This window comes from Cyprinus carpio, chromosome B20 (assembly GCF_018340385.1).
Source record: "Cyprinus carpio isolate SPL01 chromosome B20, ASM1834038v1, whole genome shotgun sequence".
Lineage (NCBI taxonomy): Eukaryota > Metazoa > Chordata > Actinopteri > Cypriniformes > Cyprinidae > Cyprinus > Cyprinus carpio.
The window spans coordinates 12,693,658-12,711,776 of NC_056616.1; the positions used below are offsets into that span (position 1 = coordinate 12,693,658).

Here is an 18,119-nt window from a genome sequence, read left to right on the forward strand (position 1 = left end):
AGTCATATCAGTCTTATAGAAAACGCTTTGTTTATTCCCTGTGATGTAGTTGTTCACTCATGGAAGCATGGCATTTTGGTATTAACATACTGTAGTAGTGTATATGCTAAAGATAAATAACTAGAAGAATATCAAAGTGCATTAAATGGTGAAACTATATGCACAAAAACAGTGTTTAAGATTACAATAATAACTTAAAATAATGCAGTTTGCATTATCACGCAGCATTAAAGGTTGTATTTTGTATAGCTAAAAATATCTGGAAGCAGACACTAGAAGTCTTGCACATTCAATTTACTGATGGCTGCACTCACTCTTACATTAGAAATAAGGTGGATATAATGCTTCTAGTAAGTGTAAATATGACATAAAAGTAGATCTAAACAAACACGCAAACCAAATCTGTCTAAATGCAATGCCTATTGCAGCTGTGTACCAGCAGAAGCCATTAACCTGACACTGTTGATAGATACTATACAGAAATGAATGATAAGTACCGTAAATCTCACAGGACGTAGTAAGTCATCCGGGTACTTTTCGCCTACTGTTTTGTGAGTACTGTGAATTGGACACTACTCTTTTCACATACTGTTTTTAGTTTACTATATGCCATAATCCCCACCACAATTTGGAAGTGTGTTCCATTTCATCAGGTGGACAAGGGAAGTTTATATGGACAGACCTTCAACCTCTCGATTTTAACCCAGAAGACACGAGTCTAGACATATGTACACTTCAGGCAGCTTCATATAGCACAATGCAATGCGATTGTGAAGCCACTACATCCCCATCCCGCACAACTCTAATGTATGATATATGAACTATTTAGAGGTTTAACAGCATAATACTTGCAGGCTCCTTAAGATGACAGTTGTTGTTAATTAGTATTATTGTATAGTATTCGTTCTTTTAGTTATGCATTTCTATAGTTTCATGTGGACTTTTTTATACATTTCCACTTTGTCGGGCTGCAGAATTAACTGTATATTAAAAATACAGTTACCACTTCTGCTATGTACTAAAGGTCTTGATTAGCGCTTGCAATTAAGCACTCCCACTGTGTCAAAAAATCAAGCTTCGCCCCAAGCAAGGGGTGATCTTAACAATTACAGACACATCAGACATGTGAAAGACAAGGTCAGAGACTGAGTTTGAGGCGTCTGATGCCTTAATGCATCTTTTGAGGCATGTCTTTGTTCAACCTAGATCAGAACCCATTTTAGCACCAAAATTAAGAGGATCATCCATAATTTTTCTTCAGAAGGACTCTGTTGTTGGAATATGCAGCATGTGGCTTTTTTAATAAAGTATTTTCCCTACCTGTACTGCTGTCCTCAACCCTCACCCAGAGGCCTCTTTTTCTGTAAAGCCAAGTTTCCCGTCCCCACCAACAATTCTAACAGATCTATTTGATTATTTCTCCCCGTATTCATTTATCACTTTTCCCTTAATCAAACTCTGACAGCTACCGTCTCACAAATCAGATAATTTTACAGCCGTGGCTGAAATAGAAGGCTGAAAATCAATTTATTTTTCAGAGCAGTATGGATCATTCCGAAGAATGTTACATGAGAAAATTAAATCTTTCTTAAACGACTTAAACTATTTCATGTTACACTGATGGTACTGAATATTTGTTCTGTCAACCGCTCTGCTCTACTGCATTAATATTATAATTTAATATAAAATTACCAAGCTGTATAAAAAGGCTGGTGACAGACACAGTCGGGAGATTTCAATGAACATACTCTCGAAAGTGCAGGTGCAGTCCCTTTAGTGTAGCCTTAGATAGGATCATAGATTGCGCCTTTCTTAGCTGAGCTCATTTCCTTCTTATTAGGACAGCAGTGATGTTTGGGCTTTATTGGGCCAGCAGAATGAGTTTACCCAAGGACTTAGAAGTAGGTGGAAGTGAGGGATATTTGCTCCCACAGAGTGACTCTAGGCCAAGCCTCTTTTAAAGGTTCCCATAGGAGAACCGTGTTCTAGATTCATCATGGAGTCATGGAGAACAACAAAAAAATGATGCCTTTTTTAATCTTTTGAAAGGGCATCAGTTAAATAAGGTACACAAAGATGTGAAGACTTGATTTGTAATAAACTCAAACTCCGTTTTCAATCCAAAGTTACTTGTTTAGGTTATGTTCTCAGGTTCATGTCCAGATGCTGAATACAGATCTGTATATTTCTATCTATAGATCCATGTCTGTACATTCCACGATTCGCCCGCATGTTAGAGTTTGGTGAAAAGACTTGATGACTGCTCTTAGACTGCTGCAGAGGATGAAAAGGGACTGGATGCACATGGGACGGCGACCATTGGGCTTGTGTGGTGCAGGTAGATTGTCTAATGTTCAAATGATAAACATTGTTGTATTTGAAGTTCACCCAAAAATGAGAATTCTGTCTTTGTTTACTCACCCTTATGTCATTGCAAACTTGTATGATTTTCTTAATTATCTGGGGAACACAAAAAAAGATATTTGAATATATTCAAACCGCTTGGTCTTTTGGACCCCATTGGTTATTACTGCATGGAAAAAACAGCTGACACATTCTTCAAAATATCTTCTTTTGTATTCCAGGGAAGAAAGAATCACACAGGTTTGGAACAACATGAATCACAACAAAACCTTCATTTTTGTATAAACTATCCCTTTAAATCTCAGTCCTTTCTTTGTTTTGGATGAACCTCCAAGTTGTTAAAAGATTCACTAGGCGCCTCCTTTGTCAGCTCGAAATGAAAATAGTCTACGTGTTTTTTTCAGTCTTCAGTTCTGTGCATCTGTAAGATCATAAAGCAAATCCCTTAATGTGCTAAAAGTTTGACATGGGAACTGGAGCAGCGAGTTCCATAACAAGGATAAAAACAAGATCACGGCAAGTGCCCTCGATCTGAAGCAGAACACGTTGGTCTCTGCACTCTGTCGTCAGCAAGATGCCTCGTCTGCTCAGGAATAGAAGGCAGACTTCCTGCCTGCATCTCTAGTTCAGCCTTCTCTTGCTGTCTCACTTCTCCCAACTAACATCCGCTGCTGCAATATCTGAATTATTCAGAATTCATCATTAATCATTCACAGTATTCAGGGGAATATGGTAAGTGTAAATGTCAGTTTTCTGTATTGAGGTTGATTGTTTTAGAGCGAGGGGAGTAAACACAACTACACGTCAACAAAGATCAAGATAAAAGCAGAAATGAAAGATAATGGGTGTCACAAGCTGGGTTTCCATCACCCTGCTTTTATGCGCATTTTGAAGTATTGCATCAGAATCGAGTGATGGAAACGCTGAATTTCGAATAAAAATTCGCAAAAAAAAGTTTTTACGCTCGCTTGAGGTGTTTTTTTTTCACTTGTGCGAAAAAGGGTTAATGCGAATAATAATAAATTCCTCCAAGTGCATCAAAAAAGTCATGTGACTGTGCTATGGGACAGTAAATCCTGACTAACCAGTGGACCGATCTTGTTTCACAGCATTTGAAATGTTGTTATATGGTCATTAAGAAATACCCAGGCAAAGTCTGTCATCAACGTGTTTCTATATAATTGTCTCTCAATTTTGCGCATAAGTTAAATTCGCAACTTTAGATGGAAACCCGACTCACTGTGCATATGTTTGTGGGAATGTTTTCACCCAGAAATAATAATTCATCAGTAAGTTTGCGCTTAGATTTTTGCTGAATTTATGATACAGTTTAGAGAAGACATATATTTTTGACGAAATGAATACTTTTTTTAGCAAGGATGCATTAAAATTTGATGACATTGACGGTACATACTTTTACACTGTTTACAAATTTCAAATAAATGCTGTTCTTATTCTATTCATCAAAGAATCCTGAAAAAAACAAACAAACTAAGCAGCACAACATTGATACTAATAAGAAATGTTTCTTGAGCAGCAAATCAGCATAATACAAGTGATTTCTGAAAGATCATGTGACACTGAAGACTGAAATGATGCCTGCTGAAATTTCAGCTATGCATCACAGGAATGAATTCAAAATGTAAAATATATTAAAATTACAATATTACTGTTTAACCATAAAATGTATTAAATATATAGTGCAATTAAAGAAATATTCTGTAAATATATTGGATGGGCATTTGCTTTTATGTTGACAAAAGGGATTGTATAGGCTTGTTTTGTTATTGTTCTTTTAAACATAACTCTGCAGCACAATTTACATAATGCCTACTAACCAGGTTACTATATCACACAACACACCACAGCATCTGCAGAGATTCTTTACTATACTATAGAAAATGCACTCTCAACACTTTTGCATGAAACATACATCGTATGCTTGCACGGTGGGGAAATGTCATACAAATTGAGAACAATATGGTTTGGGACAAAACATTTATCCTCATTTTCTCTCCAATGTCCCCCCAGCTCTGCTCGTAGCAGCTCGTATGCATGAATTCCGTCGTACGGAGAAGGAGGTGATATCCGTGGTCAAGGTGTGTGAGGCCACGCTGAGAAAAAGGTGAAGTTCATTGTAGATTTGAACATATTTTTATATGTAGGGAAATTGTCTGCTATTACCAAAACAAGTAGTGACCCGACTTTTGTTTGATACATAATGCTTAAATACCCTACGCTTACTTTGTCACAATTAAACTAAGGATGTATCGGTACCATATTAGTATCAGTCAATATTATTAAATATAATTGAATTACTTTATTATGCAGACTGACAGAGTTTGAGGATACCCCCACCAGTGCCCTGACTATCAATGAGTTTATGCGAGTGGACCTTGAGAAAGAATGTGATCCTCCATCTTTTGTTGCAGGACAGAAAAAACTCAAGATGCAGCAGGTACACTCATATGGGGGATACATGACCGTTGAGAGCAAGGAGGCATTAAATTGATTGAAAATGACAGTATTTATAAATATATTTACAAAAGGCTTATATTTCAAATAAATGCTGTCCTTTTGAAAACTGAAAACTGTTTACAGTGTTGATAATAATAGGAAATTTTTCTTGAGTACATTAGAATACATTCTGAAGGAAATGCAGTCTTGGTAAGCATAAGAGACTTCTTCCGAAAACATTACAAAATCGTACTGACACAATACAATAGTGTATGTGTGTGTGACAAGATATGAAGCTATGAATATGAAATTCAGCCATATGAGACTCTGGATAAATGGTTTTCTTAATTGAAATGTCATCGTTTCAGCTGGAGCAGGAGTTGGCCAAGAAACTTGAGGAATATCAAGGTTAGTCTGTCCTCCTGGAATAAGATATTGATTCTCTCTATTGACTCAACATGGCATCTGAATGCTCTCTGCGATGCGTTATCTCAGCTACACTAAGCATTTCAACATTTTTCCAATGATTATGAATGGCAAAGTCCCTTGTGGTTTGGAGTAACAGCAGCTGTTTCCATAAATGTTTCCATATATTAGGACTATACATTATTACTTGACATGCCATTAGCACACTCTAGCAGGGAATTCATGTTGCATGCTGAATATTTTTTCAGAGTAAAAATCAAACTGTCAATCAGAGACATCAGTCTTATGTGTATGTGTCTGTATGTTGTCTGCAGGTGAGATCAACTCATACTGCGATGAGATTGAGACACAGCTGGCAGTGAGCAGCAGAACCAAACTGAGAGGGATTTATGCCTCCTACACAAGAGAAGGTAGATCAAATCAAGTGTTCTGCATGTTTATTTAGTACACCTAGGCTCATCTGAGCACAGTTAGCTGATGATATTTGTTCTTAATAGAGATTATTGTGGGGTTTTATGCTGATTCACATGCAGATATTGGTTTTGATTCATGCTGTGACACCCTTTCAGATGATGACTGTGCGTCTTTGGCCTCTGGGATGACTGGAGACGAAGACCCAGAGGATGAGGAAATGGAGGCAGCAGCTCAACATCTCAACCAGGAGTTCATGAATCAGATGCTTGAACAGGGAGATCAGGGAGGATCAGGAGGGGAGTAGAGATACAGTACCACTCTCCAGTCAGGCCACACATGTGCCTCTGACAGCGCTCCTCTGCCCTTTGCCCAATGCACCCAGTCTTGGTCTAACAGACTCCATTCAGGAATTCATCACAGAGGACACAACAAACGGTAAGTGTGCTTCTTCCTCAATACAGTATGATGTTGTCTTTGGCCAAACAAAGCATTCATTACAAAATACAAAATAAATGCATCTTTCTTTGCTGTTTTATGTGAGGAATTGTGGCCTTCTACTGCAGAAGCTCAAATTTCAGCATTACCTTTTTTTTTTTTTTTACTAGTGATGGTGCCTTTTCTGATCAAATTTGTTAAGTTAGTCATTGGTAGCTCTACATCAGTGGTTCTCAGCTGTTTTGACTCAGAGACTCCCAAGACAAGATATTATTCAAACTGATGAGTATTACCTCTCTGGTAATAAAACAAATAAGTCATGTAATTTATTATTAATTTATTAATAAATAAAAAACTCGGTTTGATGTTGTACATCTTTATTTTTGGTGTTTTTAGATAAATTAATTAAGATTTCCTTAATATATAAATTTGAATACTTATATTAATTATTAAAGAATTTTATGATGTTTGGGTGCCCTTAAAAGTCTGGAACCACTATTCTAGATGGAATCTGCAAACCTTTCACATTTTCTTTAGGCATTTTAAGGGGAAATGTGGTACAAGGTGTTGATTAGGGCTCAAAGTTACCAGGGTTCCCACAGTACTGGAAAATTTGGAAATATCAGGGATTTCCATGGTTTGATTTCCAGGTCTGGAAAAGTTACAGCAATTATTAAATTCTTAGAAGGTCATGGAAAAAATCTGCAAAATAGACCAAATGGATTCTGGTCACAGATGACTGAAAATTTTGTGGAAATTTAGGGATCAGGAATTGTGTATGATTATTGGTATGGCTGAATGTGTAATCAGATTAGCCACAGTATTTAAATTCATCATGAAAGCAAAACTGACGGTTCCTATAGAACTTTTTAGAATTTATTCTATAAGATTTATAGAACTTATTGTCTTATTGTATATTTATTGTCATTGCATATTATTTGCATATTAGATATTTTAGAAGAAAATTTCAAATGGCACTTAGAGGATTTTGCATCTGAGCTCTCCATATTATCTCATTAATGATTTTAATTGCTTAATGAACTGTTTCCTGATAATATTATATTATTCATAATATTTTATTCCATTTTTATATGGGTCCAAACTCTTGAGGTCCATTTGTCTGTTTAAATGAAATATTTCCTGACTATATCTTCAAACTCACTGGGTTTCTTTGTTATAAGATGGATGACTGTAGGAAGTGTGGTGAATGTTTAATCTTTAGGAAAGCTTTAACCCTTTGCTATTGTGAAAGTCAGCACTCCAATGGAGGCTCTGCCAGACATAATCACTTAGAGCTTTTGAAATCCTTTTAAGACATTTAATAAGAGCTGCTCCAATCTGTCTGCTTCAGAGCAAAAGCCACAGATGTACTTTCTCATTATAGTGTTTTTATGATGATCTCATTTCAGTTTACAGAGAGCATATGATTTCAGAGAGGGGAAACGTATGGAGCTTTACTCTGAGGTTATTAAATGCTGTCCTGTTTTACTTGCACAGATGACTGTATTTGTTATTTGACTGTGTGGGTTGAGTTAAAAACAATACACTACTTGCTGCTTTTATTTGACCAAAAATACTATAAAAACAGTAATATTGCCAAACAGTATTATAATTTCTATATTAATAAATTGTAAAATTTCATTTATTCCTGTGATGGCAAAGCTGAATTTTCAGCATCATTACTTCAGTCTTCAATGTCACATCATCCTTCAGAAATCATTCTGATATGCTGATTTGCTGCTCAAGACTTGTGCTGCTTAATATTTTTGTGAAAAACTGTGTAAGATCTTTGATAAATATAAAGTTGATTTATTTAAATAACTATGTAAAAGTCTTTACTGTCAACTTTAAACAATGTAATGTGTCCTTGCTGAATAAAAGTATTAATTTCTTTCAAAAGAATGCATTGATTGGTCAGGATGCATTGATTGATGTGGCTATCTGCAAAAGATTACTTTATTTACCGAGAGCTTTAGATTACTGAAATTCAACAAAGACCACACTGAAAATAAAATGTCACAGTGACAGGACCCAACAGAATATCAGAAGATCTGCCCAGCAATACTTCTGTGACCTAAGCACCTGCTCGCTAGCTGAACTCGGGTTGTTCCCTTTTAACCTTTGACCCTGACCCCTGACGACTCCTCGACCCAAGTGTTCCCTGCAGCTCTGAGTGACGAGGAGCAGTGGTTTATCTGGACGCAGCATATGTCTCCTGAGGCCAGTCTAGCAGATCTGAACCGAGCTGCTTTATTTTAAAGCAGTTCAGACTGTGATTTGCTGTCTGAGCAGCTTTGCGTGGACTATTTCTGCTATGGCAGTTTGCTGATACATTTCCTTCGTCATCATTGTACTTTTGCAGGAGAAAGTGATGATTCTGCAGGAGTGAAAGCCTCTTAGAGTCACTCATACAGAGGGCTTTATGGGGTTCCACTCAGAATGGATGACTCTCACTGCTCACAACAATATATACAGCAGACTATGAAGGCCAAAGATGCATCTCTGTACACTCTGAATGTTGGGTTGTGAATATGTGTTTGTGTATGCACTGAAAGATGAAGAAAAACAGTACAAAGAGCAAAAAATAATTGAGTTATGAGAATTTTTTAAGCAAAAACCGGAATGTAGAATTCAAATTGGCTCTCAACAAGAAAGCACAAAAAACAATGAAAAAAATGTGCTTATTAAAATAACAATTTTCTACAGCTATGAAGAAAATATTATATGATTAGAATTTTATTTTATTTTTTGAAGGTCATGAGGATGTAAAAATATTATTTACAGATATGAGCCAAATTACAGTTTTATTTTATTTTATGTCACAAGGATGCTGGAGGCTATCCTAGCATCTAGGGCCTCAGGGAAGGAAACACCTTGTATAGATGGCCAGTCCTGTTTTTATTGTATGTTATTTTATTTTACTTTATAAGTATTATCACTTTATAAGTATTTATAATACTATTATCAGCAGGCATATTTCAGTGTAGCAGGAAAGTGCAAAAAGCTGCATTTTTAAACTGCTGCAGTATGCAGGTCTGCATAAATTTTGTGTTATCTAAATAGGGAACACATGAGACAGACAGAAACAAAGTGAGAGTGAGTGAGAGAGGTAGAAAGCAAGTGACCAAGAATGTGTGTGTGTGTGTGTGTGTGAGGTCTGGCAGATGCCTCTCTCACTCTGACAGGCTGTCGGTACTGAAGTGTCTCACTCTTTCAGACTGTCTGTCTTTTCAGTTCTCTTGGGATACATGAGATTCACTCTCTCTCTTTCGTTCTCTCACTTTTGCTGCAGTGAAGGGAGCGACTGGCCAATTCTATAGCCTCCTTTCCATCAATAGCATCTGTTTCATGCAGGTTTGCTTCCCACCGGCGCACCCGTTTTAACCCAGAAATCTCCCTCAAGAGGCATCTAAGGAGTCCCGCTTATTTAATCAATATATATTTTTCTAGACCAGCAAGTGCAGTGAAATATGAATTTTATCTGATGATGATAAAGGGGTTTGGGAGTCCATTTTAAATTTTTTTTTTTCACTATTCAATATATTCCAACCCCATACAGAGCTGGCCACCAGATCCTCGGTAATGCATTTCAGATTGACTCTCTGTGTGCGTGAGAGTGAGAGAATGAAAAGATAAAAATACGGGAAGGATTTTCCCTTGGGCTTGCTGTGGTTTTATGAACCTTGTTTGAACTTTGCCATTTCAAATGCCAGGCATTAGCCAACATATCCACGAATGAGATATAGAGAGGAACTTTCCTCAAAGGAGAGGCCTGCCTGTTCTCACAAAGCTTCCTGTGACCCTCCCTTTCCTGGATCTCTTTGAAATCAGGATATTGTGATGCCCTGGTGTGATGAGCAGCTTGCAGCATTAAGAATCTAAAAAAAAAAAAAAAAATAATAAAGTACCGGCGTCACAGGTTTAAAGAGAGCATTGACCACTCAGGCTTTTAAAAGAATCTCAATTTCCCCAGCATGGACAACACGTGTTTTTCATCATATTTTCCAAATGACTCTGAATGATCAGTGAGTACTGTTACTTTTTTGGAACCAAGCAGTTAGCACACATGCTTTCATATGGTGACCTATGGTGCTCATGTAGGCGAAACAGTTTGTATCCAGCTTGTGACATTTACCAATCCCATTCCACATTTCTTTTCTTTGCTATGAAGTGGAAAAAAGGCTTATTATAAAAAGGTGCATATTGATTTTATTGAAGACAGTTATGTGACTCTATAGGGTTAAATCCAATTAGTATGTGGCACGCTAATGATTTTATAATGAGCGTACTAATGAGTTTCCTCATCCCCTCATGGACTTATGTGAATGGACTGTTCACATACAATCCAGTCCTACTAGGGGAGTATAATATATTGATACCATAGTTGTTATCAGCCATTATTAATTTTTTTCTGTGTATTGGTTGATATTTGTATATTTAATTGTACATTGTACAGTCTGTGCATTTAGATTGTCTAAAAAAAACTGAAATAAAATATAAATATTAGATGAAAAAAACAAAACATAAAAACAAGACTAAAAAACTTAATTTAAATAGAAATGTTGCCTTTACAACTGACTTGAAGTGTTAAAATTACTAAAGCTAAAATAAAAATAGATTAAAGCTGAATCGAAATATTTAAAAACTAATGAAAACAAATGCAAATTTACTTAACATTCAACTAAAATTTAAATGAAAAATGAACAATAAAAGCTTATTCAAAAAGTATCAAAAAGTACTGTAATAATAGATAACTAACACTAAAATAAAACTGCTTTGCCATCATTTAACAATCAGTTAATGTTTATAAACACTGATATTTACACTAATATACACTATAAATGTTTATATGTTTCATACTGTACATTCTAAGTTGTGATAATAAATTTGAACTTCTTTTAATAGACATAGCATTTTAAAAATGCAGCGCTCATGCTGTGAGTCCCTGAAAAACCAGTGAAATAATTTATGTTTACATAGAAACTATAAAAAACAGAAGCACCATGCCTTGTAAACGGCCCCTAAAGCTTACAGTGTTAAGTGCCTACTCAAGGCATAAAAAGTGGAATTGTCCTGTCTGTATGTATTGAGGGGGCATGTCATGAGTGTCCTGCAGCAGGGACACTGATTGATTACACCTGCTTGCAACTCCTCCCATACTGCATTGCTGCACTGCATTTCCTGTTGTGCACTGAGCTTCGGCTGTGGTGATGCTGCCTCACGGTCCAGTGCGCTCTGAGCGCTGTCCCCCCCTCTCTGCTGTTAATGCCACTTCTGCTTGCATGTGTAAAGTATCGATCTAATGGCCTGCATGCAGTCAGACAGCTGTGCTTGATTCAGAGCGATTGACCAATGGCTTAGGGAACGAAGGGGAGATGGGAGACTGCGTGTAGAGTCACAGTTTGTCTAGGAGGACATTCGCTGAATGACGAATGGGAAAGCACATTTTCCGCAGGCAAATACAGCATTTAACCTTTCAAACAGATGTGTCTGACATGATCAAAACATGCTGAGGGATAGCAGAGAGCAAAAGGCTCTTTTATAGTCCATCCACATCTATAGTTAACTGCATGTGCAGAATGTCAATGTGGAGTCTGATTTAAAAGATACTGTAGCTGCCTACTGTAGCTGACCCGTAGACAAGAATACACACACATACACACATCTATTCTTCACTTCTTGGCCTGCTTGCCCATGGCACAGACAGTGTGAGCAGGTGGTGAGGTTGGAAAAGGCCCTCAGAGGTTATTGTACCATATTGCAAGAGGTTTTTTTTTCCACCTTGTCCTCGTTTTTGTATGAGCGTGAAACACTCTTAGTCTTCAAGATCTTTTGATTCTTTTTCAAGTTTTAAGCAAAAGAAGCTAGCTTACATCTGAGTAAATCTCAGTGGATCTTCATAACATGGGCATCTCTTGTTGGCATTATGAGAAATCTAATAATTCATCCTCAAAGGATAACACCAGTTGATCTATAAACTGATTTGATTCAACGGAAACATGGATGGTAGGTATTATAATTGTTTTTAGTAAATCAAAGGTTGGAGTTATAATATAATGATGCAAAATTTAATCCAATTCAGACGGTCAAGGTGTAATAATATGTAAATTTATTAAAAAGAATATAGAGAACAGAAACCACAAATCATAACTTGGAAATAAAGTTCTGGATAATAGTAACAACCTTCAAATATAGAAAATGTAAATCCAATGTTAGTACATTTTTAATAACAATCCATTTATGATGGATTGAACCCAACAAGTATTAATCAAAACATTAATACAATTGTAATTAAAACATAAACAATTATTCTGTTCTTATCAAAAGTACCAAAATATTAAGTATTAAAATATTAAAATATCAAAGTATCAGAGTATCAAAGTATCTGAATTTCAAGGTATCTGAATTTGAATAAAAACCTGTAAGAGTTCTAAGTCTGAGTCTAGTAGTTGTCAAGTGAAGCCAAAGAAGAGGAAGTGAGCTGAAAAGATAGAGAGACCAGAGTCTCAGAAAGTCAAAACCCTATTCTATTTTGCAGAGTCTATCTTATATACTGTTGTTCTAGACATAAGTCGTCATCTGGCTATCACTAATAACACCTGACCTTTAAAAATAGTCTAGTCAATGTCTCGATTTTGGACTTCTTCCTCTTTTAGATTCAAAGTATCATACTGATAATTCTAAGAAATATTGATACAAAAGAACAATACGTGCAGTTCAACTTCATATGCAAAACGGACTCAGCTGACTACGCAGTTAGAAATACTGTGAAATTACATATGAAATATACCATAAAGTTTACCAAAAACATTTTTGAATATAAAAATGAAACCTGTTAATATATATATATATATATGAGACAGATCCTTACCATGAAATATTAATTTTTAACTTTTGAAATGAAACTTATCATTATGAATAGAACACATTTTGAGTATGTGACTTCTCAGAATCTCTCAACAACACTTGGGTTTAATTTAAATACATGGACTTCTTCTCAGAATCTCTATCACCATGTGGATTTCTTAGAATCTCCACACACCAATCCCCCACTCGAGTCTTATCAAAAGACTCGCCACAACCTTTTCCTTAAATCAAAACCAAAAATACAGAGTAATTCAAAAGAAAAATACATGATGCATACATGAAAATATAGAAAATCAATAGCAAAATTTCAGATAGATAGTACTGTAGATACCTCTCTAACCCCAGCTACCTTAAAATTAACAAAGATCTTCACCAAGATGGCCAGACGAGAACTCCTAAGGAAATTCGACCCCTGGCGTCCCCTGGACTTTTGCTGGGTTGAGGACTTACCACAGCCTTCCATCTTTCCCAACTCTAAACTCTATCATCGTTCTTTCTCTTCTTGCCCTTGGGAGATAGTAGTTGAAGATATTTGTCCTTATATACCATGTCGTTAATTTCCAAACTTTCGTTGATCGTTTTCAACATCTCATACCTTTCCTTACCCTTCACCTGTAAGGTATAGATTTCCTCATCACTACTGGTATAAATAGGAGAATAAAAATATCTTTTGATCTATATGTAAATCTGTATATAACAGCTGGTAGACTTTAGCACAGGTCTCTCAGATGACATAGAGTTAGTAAACGAGTGATGTTATGATGATGCGATGAAACACTGATGTCCAGCCACAAGCACAGCAACCACTCCCAGAATGTCAATGAGCTGCACTGTTGCAGAAGTCACATCAAAGAGTCACCCTTAGAACCAGTCGTGTGTGGTAAATATACACAGAATATTTCTGTGACAGCATGCACTCGCACCTATTAGAGATATAGAATAGTAGGAGCAGAAATATTTGGATAAAAACACAACAAAAACACACACATAACGACACAGACAAATTAAACAGGACAATACCAGTACACATAAACATAAACACCATGGTTTTCAGTGTCTTTTTTTTTTTTTTTTTTAACACAATAGGTCCGGATGGAATCATAGTTGAGAACCTAAAGAGAGGAAACAATTAGTCATTGTGCTTCCCTAGCAGCCATTCCTTGGATATAAAATACTGCACCTGTTGGACTAAATCACATTAGAAAGAGAGTTAGTATCAGCAAGCGGCGACAGAGGCTTCACTTGTGCAAGATGCATCCATCGAGTCAGCCCTGGCTCGATTTCAACAAGAAGAGATGTTGGATGGTCAACAACACCGAAGAAGGACCCTCATACCTGGAGGACATTGGTCCTAAGCCCACTATCTTTATTATCATCACTTCGTCCCCCACTTGTACGTGATTCTTAACCTTTACATTAAATATAGTGTTTTTAAGATCTCCAACATGTTGAGCACTGAGGGCACTGAACTAGGCATTCTTAATGCGCACGTGAGTACTTTAAGATACTCCTGTAAAGTGTCTTTCAGTGGACCCGAAGGACCTGAGCAATAATGGAGCTGTAGTGGAATGTACAGTTAAAACCCAAAGACCTTTTTAGAAAGAAATTTGACTTATTTGTATTTTTCTTTTTATATGTCTTATACAACTATGATGAATTTTGATTAATTTGTTATATCGTAAAATAAATTAATTGCCATAAACATATATATGTATTATTCTCTGGAAGCCGGGCTAAATGAATAATCGCTGTTATTGCATTCCTGACATAGGTCAGACCCTCAGTCACCTCACAGATACCAAATACAGACATTACTTATAACCTAAATCCCAGTAAAGATACCCATATTTTATGAAAATTTATCATTCCCGAACCATGGTGCAATGAGAGGGACTGAAAATCCAATATACCCTTTCAGAGCATCTGGAAAATTTACAAACGAGAACCAGTACATGTTTGTACCCATGATCAGAAGGTAACGGAATAAAATCCAGTTGTAAATGTGTGAATGGTCCTCGCGGGCGAGGACTGTGACCAATTGGGATTTTAACTTTTCCAAATTATGGCTTCGGTTTGCAAACAGTGGATACATCTTGACATTCTATCCTTCACAGTTTGTAACATCTCTGGCCAAAACCATGTTTGTTGTAGCATAGCATGTGTTTTCTAAACCCCTTGGTGTGCAATGCTGTGGTACAGATCAATTAGTTCAGTTTGATATCCGCTAGGCAGAATGACTTTGTCATTCAGGGCATAAACCCCTTCTTCAGTTAAGGTACTTCCAAATTTCTGACACATTTCACGATCCTCAGTTGTGTACAATTTAGATAAAGTTTTGGAACCCGTGCAGTCAGGATGAACAGGGAAAATAACAGCTACTTCCTCAAGTGCCACACCCTTTGCAGCTTCTCTCGCAGCCTTATTAGCTAGATAGTTTCCTATTGCCAACCAATCATTGAATGTACTGTGACCTGTGACTTTACATATCGCGACACTGTTTGGTGGAATTTTCTCACACGTGTCAAGAATTTCTTTAATCACGGTTTGATGACTTATTGGCGTACCGTACCTGCTGTGGTCAAATACCCACGACGTTTCCAAACAGGGCCATAACTCTGCACTACATGGTGGCTGTATGCACTATCAGTAAAATATTTACATTAGTGGAGCTATTTTCACCTGCAGTTAGTTTAAGAGCCAGATTTAAGACAGCTTTCAAAGCATGCAATTCAGCTATCTGAGCACTTCCTCCCAAAGCGACCCCTCAGCCAAGACCTCGCCCATCTTCCCCTCTACTACCGCCCAGCCCGTGTAGTGTGTGTCACCCTCGTAGAAACTGCTGCCATCCACGAACATGTCCAGAGAATCTGAAAACAGTTCATCTCTGACAAAATGTCCCGTCACAGATAATTACCTCGGCGCAGTCATGTGCACTCCCCTCATTCTCCATTAGGGAGGCAGAATTTGTCCGGTTGTCTGCAACAACAGTGAGCTGACAGTTCATGAGAGCAGTTTCCCATTTTGCACGTCGTTGATTTGAGATCGACTTTATTTTTGTCTCTGCGAGCAGGCGTAGAAAACGATGTGGAGAGTGAAGGATCATCTGATTGTAACCAACAATGGGCTCAGTGACCTTCAACGCCCACTCAGCACAGTCCAAGGCCATCAAACACGTCATCTTTCCATTCATGGAAGAAGGAATCAAAGTTGAATAATACCCAACAATGCCATAACTTTTGTCACCTTTACATTGTCCCAGCACACAGTTATAAGCACTTGGGCCAACATGTGTCCATACATGGAATGTCTTTGTCATGTCGGGGTTATAATGCGGGAGAGGAGAGGAAAGGACTCAGCCCTGTCTGCTGTCCACTCCAAAGTGGAAGCACCCGGAAGGCCTCCTTTAAGAGCCTCTGTTAGAGGTTTAGCCAAATCAGAAAAATCTGGGATATACATCCGATTAAAATTAAATAGCCCCATTAATGATCTTAAACCAGTAACTGTGGTTGGCTTATTCAATTGAGTAATGGCTATGACCCGGTCTGGAAGAGGTCTCTTTCCCTCCCTATACTTTGACCTAAAAATTTAACTTCCGATTGAAACAATTGGGCTTTTCATTTGTTCAAGAGGAAACCCGCCTCTTGGAGAGCTTTCAACAACCGAGTGAGTACACTCAAGTGTTGTGCTTTATCTTGAGATGCGAGAAGAATGTTGTCACAATATTGAAAGGCAAATCTGTATTGATCTTCTCTTCTGATAGGACAAGACCAAAAACCATTGGTTATGTCTACTGCACTAAAATAGCGATGGTTTGGAGAAATGTCATTAAGAATGGTTAACGGATTAGCAATAATAGGAGTTATTTTAGGAGTCACAGCATTCAGTGCGGTGTAGTCTATATAGTTAATCTATAGCTACCATCTGGCTTCTTTTTTTTTTTTTTTTTTTTTTTTTCACAAGCTGCATAGGTAAGTTCATTGAGGAAGTACACCTTACCAAAATCCCTGATTCCTGAAGCTGGTTCACAATTTCCTGTGCAGCTCACTCTGCTTCTCTCTGAAGAGGATACTGAAATACTGGAGGATGTATAGGACCTGAAACATTCAAAGGCTCAATCCTGCAAAGACCAACATCAAGTTTAGAAGTTGACCACAAATTTGGAAATTTCTCAGAGAAATATTGTATCACTGAGGAATCAGTAGACTCCTGTGACTTCATTAACTGTGATAGCTCCCAGGCTTAATTTAGGAATTCCAGTTTTATTAAACACTGGTATGGGAATTGGTAAATACTGACTAATTAATTGACCCCTAGTCAGCAAAACATCCAACCCAAAATTACACAAAAAAAGGCTGTTCAAATGGATATATTAAAATAGGCTTTGTCCAACCCAGAATTGCACACAAAAAGGCTGTTCAAATGGATATATTATTAGAGGAATCAATAGAGACTGTGTGAAAAGACTGCGACCAGATATACCTTGAAGATGCATTTGTTTGTTTGTTAAAGGCAATTTAATAACAGTTACTGAGATGCAGACCCGGGGGCCCACAAGAATGTAGCTATCCTGGCCTCCTAGGTTAGAATGTAAAAATGGATGAGGGTCTTCGCGTTCATATAAAATGGAGCCCACTATCTGTCAGTCTGTATTCTCAAGGGCTCTTGTCAATTTTTCAACCTGCTTTATGAGTTGTTTTATCTGACCCTCCATGTCAGCACCCTGCTTCTCTGCACCAGGGTTATTTTTAAGCACAATCTCAAGGAAGTGGTTTTGGTGTCCGCAGTTGTTGAAAAGAGGAACTAGGCTTTCTGAAATTTCACTCTAAATTTCGATCAGGGCACCTGTTTGCATAGTGACCATCGCACTGGCAATGATAACAACGAAATGCTGGAGCAGAGGCCTGACCAACTGCAGCAACCAGTCCCTTCTTTTGTTGTTCCACGATGTCTTGAGCCCGTGTCCCCCATGCAACAAAAGAAGATCAGTCAATAATTGTTGACAGAGAAGAATGAAATAACTGTGTAAATTTAGCATTCATATTTAACTGCGCAGTGTGGAGCATGATTGGAGAATCTAAGTCAGGCCCCCATAGTGCGGCCACAAATTCTTTCAGTGCCTTTGTGAATCGCTCAGTGTAATCAACAAATGGTTCATT

The 18,119-nt window shown here is 37.3% G+C and overlaps 1 pseudogene; it reads left to right on the forward strand.

Moving 5' to 3' along the window:
* LOC109113400 overlaps positions 1-18,119 on the forward strand; it is a 72,876-nt pseudogene that overhangs the window by 23,451 nt on the left and 31,306 nt on the right.